Consider the following 6,000-nt stretch of genomic DNA (forward strand, 5'->3'; position numbering starts at 1 on the left):
CAAAGGATCTACAAACTGTGGTACAGGGCTTCAGGGTAAATCCTGAGGGGATTTGACTGACCTTGTCAGATACAAAAGTTACATTTCTTGTTATATAGGTCTTGCTTTATCTTGGTTTTAACCATCTAGCACAAAAGTATAAAAACGAGGTACAAAAAGTAAAGCCATATTAATATGCTGAGCTGTAAGAGGCTCAAAGCATCAACTTCTGACATTGCCAGTCCTACAGATAACCCACTACTATTATGGACTACTGGATTATATTGAATTATTTTGCTGAATTCACGCACCTACAATATTTAAATGGCAGTGGAATACCCATCTCTGGCAAAACTAAACAAAAAAAGGGGATACAAATGAAGGACCATTTTGTATCTGTATATACAAAATAGGATTGATATACAGCTACTTTCTCTTAATTCAATGAGAAGCAAGATTTGTACTAACAGTGTTTGGACAGGATATCATGTCTGCATCTTGCACTATGAATAACCACTATGAAGACAACAATATGTAATGGATTAATTATTGAAACTGTCCTACTAATTGATTTTGAAACTGTCTCATTGTTATTTGCTTCTCAATACAATTAATAACAAAAAAAGAAAAGAAAAGAAAGAAAGGCAAATAAAAAAAGAAACAAAATAAATCTACAAATTGAGATTTGAAAGCATATGAAACAATTGATGTCTAAGGAACATAGCCAATAAAATAATCAGAGAATTTATTGCAGATGAAGTGTTTCATAGAAGGCTGATAATTTTTTTTAATAAAAGAAAAAAGAGGTACTGGTTACAGATTGAGGACAGTATCTTCTTGTTGTTCGGCTGGAACACAGATGTGTGAGAAAAGTGCAGCATAGCCCTACCTTTTTCTGGGTCCTTAACATTAAGAGGCGGTGGGAAAGCGGTGGTAACTACGTGGCTTTCGGAGCCAGGAATCTGGGCTGGATGCTTGTGTCCATATCTAACTTTTCTATAGCCTTGAGGGAGTGACTTGACTTTTCTGTGCCTTAATTTCTTCATTTTTAAAAGGTGAAAATAACTCCACAAGAAGTCTCTAGGGAGGAAGTGAAATACTTAATGGAAAGCAATTTCATAGAGTCTTGGTCATATAAAACCTAAGAAATATTAGCTATTATTATAAACATAAATTCTAAAATTCTTTTTTTTTAATGTATTTAGAACAGGGTCTACAGGGTCTACAGGGTCTCACTATGTAGAGTTCCGGGAATTGAACGCTGCTTAGGCAGGTCAGGGACCAGGATTCCATCCTTGGCATGCCGTGCTGGCCCTGCCCCTGGGGTGTGCTGAGATGGTGACTGAGATTGGGCGTGGTGATGCACACCTGTAATCCCAGAGCTGGGGAGGCTGAAAACAGGAAAATCACTATGAGTCTGATCTGTGTGGTGAGAACTTGTAGACCCTGTACTAAATACATTAAAAAAAGAGAAATGTATATCACTCAGCCTATACTAGAAATAAATATGAAAATTAAGAATTGCAAAGGAAGGGCTGGAGAGATGGCTCAGTGGTCTAAAGCACCTACTTGGAACAAGCTTGGCAAAGCACAGGGACCGCGGTTCAATTCCCCAGCACCACATGCCAGCCAGCCGCGCCCCCTGGTGGGCTGAGCTGGCCACACACACACACACACACACAACACACACACACACACACACATACAATAAATGTTAAAATAAAAAAAAATTTACAAAAGAATTGCAAAGGAAAAGTGCCCATATTTGCAACATGACTGTAGAAAATCTGAGAAATAAATAATCCAGCAAAGTATTGACTGGTAAGAGAGGAAGCAAGATTAATGAATTCAAGATCAACTTTTAAAACAAGAATAGAAAGCCTTCCTAGTCATCAGTAACAGGAAGTTAGAAAATTCAATGGACAAAAAAAAGATTCTGTTTATAAGCGTAAAGATCTGAGAATATATTTAGCAAAAGGTACACCAGGACTTTGCAGAATGACATTGCTATGGTGTGACTGTGTCCCCCAGTTTCATGCACTGGAAGTTGGAGGCCAGTGTGATAGTACTAAGGAGCAAGGCCACTGACGTTGGCACCCTGCACACGTGCAGGGTGGGGATGAGTCTGTTCCTTCCATCCTTTCCACCGCATATTCACTCATTGTCCCCTCCAGCAAAACAGTACGGAGATGCCTGGTCCCTCTCAGGCACAGCCCTGCTGCTGGTTCAGTGGGGGATCTGCCAGCTTTGAGAACTTTGAAAAAATACATTTCTGTTTATGTATTTCTCAGTCTCAGGTATTTTATTAGAGCAGCCCAGAGGAACTATGGAAAACATAAAAATTACTCAGGGACTTAGGAGTATGAACTAAGTGGAAATACATGTATATGTATTATAAACAGGAGGGCAAAATAAAACAAACATCTCTCACCAAAATAGTCTATGAATTCAGCTTGATTCCCATACAAATCTCCATTCTTGCATGGATCGTGACAAGCTGATTCTAAAATCCATGTAGAGATCAAGGAATCAAGAATAGAATAGGGCTGGGAGTGTCGTTCTTTGGTAGAACATATGCTTAGCATGCAAGAAGCCTTGGGCTGAATCCCCACCAAAGAAAAAATAAAAAGGAAGAGAAAGAAATAGAGAGAGAGAGGAAAGGAGGAAAAAAAGCAGGGAGGGAGGGAGGATGGAAAGAGAAAGAAAGACAGAGAGAGAAAAAAGAAAGAAGGAAGGAAGGAAGAAAAAAAGGAAGGAAGAGAGGGGATGTGCTTGTAACTAAATCCTTCTCTCAGCATCTGCTTCTAGGAAAACCCAAAATAAATACATTTTTATTTTTATTTTTTATTTTTCAAAGTTTTATTGATAAACAGCAATGAGACAGTTTCAAATCAAATCAAAAGTACAGTTTCAACAAATAATACACTGCATATATTCTTCTTAGTGGTTAATTGCTGTACAAGATGCGGACTTGTGATCCTATTTACAAACACCATTAGAACAAATCATTCTATTCATTAACAGAATGCAACTATATATCTATCCTAACCACTTTGAATACACAGATACAAAATGGACATTCATTGGTATACCCCATTTTTTCTAAGTTCCATTATTGAATATTATAGGTGTGTAAGCTCAGCAAAATATTCTAAAAGAGTCCAGTAGCCCATAATAGCATTGGGTCTTCTGTTTAACTGGTAATGTCAGAAATTATTGACCTGAGTCCCCCGCAGCTCAACATAACAGCATGGCTTTATTTCCTATATTTCGTCTTCATACTTTTCTACTGGATGGTTACGACCAAGGTAAAGCAGGACCTGTGCAACAAGAGTTGTAGCTTTTTGGTCTGAGAAGGTCAGTGAAATGCCCTCAGGATTTATCCTGATATCCTGTACCTCAGATTGTAGAACCTTTATCAGTGCAGCCATGTGGATGAGTCACGGCCATTGCTTGGCCAATGTGCTCTCTGTGAAAGCCTGAGAGAGTGTCTTCTCCCCATGTCGCTCTCCTTAGGCACACTCTACATCATCGATCACTTTCCTCTTTGGCCCCATAATCTTCTTGATCAAAAAATTTGGGATACTACCGAGGTACATGACGTTACAGTACAAGTTCTCATATGTCCTGAGTCTTAATTGGCCTTAGAAGGTTAGGGCCAAAATGTTGGCTTTCCTTGTAGCCCTCCTTTTTCTCTAATTTTGGTCTGCAAACTTAGGTTGTTAACCATCCAGAAGACAAGCTTATTGTTATTATCAAACGATTTAGGCTATCAAGCTTAACCTCACTATCTCACTGCATTTCAAACATCTTAGGCATAATAAGGAACAGGTATTTTTCATCAAGTATTGATATGTTGAACTTTAAGTCCCTACAGAATATGATAAAAAAACATTTAAAAATTAGATTATATTTTAAAAATAGGATAAAGAATTCTATACCTCTCATGTTTGCACATAAGTCCAAAAATCTCACCATATACAACCTTGAAGCAGGATAATCCCACAATATTCCTTTTCCTGTCTCTTGCTTTCCTTTACCACCCCCTTCTTCTTGAACATCCACCTACCTGAGAGACATCTTAGCAGTAACTGTCATGTCATGACAAGCCACCCATAATAAATACATTTTTAAAGAGCAAGAATGACATAGGCGTGGAGGGTAATGGAACTTACTAAAAGTTTTAGATCTAATGCCACAGACATTTAGACAATGAAATGATATCAAGGGGATGGACAAATAAAAGAATGGAGGAAAAGAAGAGCCAGAAAGAGACTCATGACGTGAGAACTTGAAATGAGCCAGAAGTTGCCATGCAGACCACTGAGGAAGGGTACAGTAATCTGTACACAGGGTGGGGACAAGTGCTGATCCACCCATACAGAAGGTGAACACCATTAGATGCCTAGGTCACATCACACTGAGAAGGAATTCCAGGTCGATGAAAGATCTAGTTGTGAAAACTTTTCAAAGTTTCAGAAGAAAATATGGGAAGATTTCATTATGAAAGGAGCAGTGTCTTCATCTGGGATGCTCTAACCTGGTGACATGAATAAACAACAGATATTTATTTCTCTTAGCTCTGGAGCTAAGTTTGAGGTCCGACTGCAGCTTCGTTGGCTCTTGGTGTGGGACCTCCTACTGTTTGAATCCTTACCTACTGGGGAGCAGAGAGAGGGGACAAGAGCTTTCTGCCTGACTTCAATCAGGACCCTCATCCCATCACAACCCCTCCATCTCCTCTAAAGGTCTCACGAGCTTCCTTACACCTGCATGCAGCAGGTTAGGATTCAGCCTATGGATTTTGTAGGGACATACACATTTGGTCTGTGCAGATGCTCGAAAGAAAATTGGTAACAGATTTGACTTCTATTTAAGCTTCGATCCCATATTTAAACTACCATTCAGGGGCCGGAGAGATGGCTCAGTAGGATAAGCACTTGACTGGCAAATGCAAGGATCTGAGTTCAATCCCCAGTTCCGCCAAAACAAACAAACAAACAAACAAACAAACAAAACAAAACACAACAAAAAAACCTACCATTCAACCAGACATTCCACAAAGTTTAAAAAGAGACCAGATTAGGAGAAAATTTGCAATCCATATACTCAACCAAGGACACCCATGAGAGTATTTAAGGAAATCCTGTAAACATTAATACTTTTAAAAAATCAACCAGCCAAGAAGAAAAGTGGGGAAATGATATGAATATATAATTCACAGGAGACTTGAGTGGACTGCAAAGCTGGCATGAGCAGGAACCAGGGGTGCAAACAGAAAAGACGAAGAGGTACTATTTCATTTCGAAAGTCCTGCCATAGTGCCTGCTGGTGAGCATGTGGAGCAACAGGGCTCTTGGAAGCGGCGGCTGGGGATACACGACTCCCCTCCCCGCCCCAGTGTGCAGAGAGAGCTGATGCTGCATTGTGAAATCACAGATGCTCCCACCTGGGACCAGCCTTTCTGACCCAGGGAGTGCAACCCGAATGACTCACACACAGTGATGTCTGGAGTTGCTGGTGGGGAGCAAGGACAACCTGGACACAATTTAAATGTCCACTGATAGGAACATAGAGGAATGATCCATGGAACAGTCACACAATCAAAATGTTGGCAAACTCCTGTCCATCTCCCAAATTCAGCCCAGGAACTGTTTTCATATAGCCCAGCAGTCATGAAAAGTGTTTTTTACATTATTAAAGAGCTGGAACCAAACAAAACATTCTGAAAACAATAAAAGCAAATGGGAAAATATGCAACAGAGACTGTGACCTAAAAGCCTAAGATGGGCTGGGGAGATAGCTCAGCGGTCTAAGTCCCTACTTGGCAAGTGCAAGGACCCAGATTCGATCCCTGGTACAGCACGCTGTGCCAGCCCCAGAACTCTGGGCGTGCTGTGCCTGCTAACAAAACCAGGTGCAATTTCAGCTGAGACAGGGTCCAAGCTGTGTAGCAAGACCTTGTACCAAATAAATACATAAATAAATAAAAGATTTTTAAAAATTTTAAAAGCCTAAGAT

Source organism: Octodon degus, unplaced genomic scaffold (assembly GCF_000260255.1).
Source record: "Octodon degus isolate 3935 unplaced genomic scaffold, OctDeg1.0 scaffold00026, whole genome shotgun sequence".
NCBI classification, from domain to species: Eukaryota; Metazoa; Chordata; class Mammalia; order Rodentia; family Octodontidae; genus Octodon; species Octodon degus.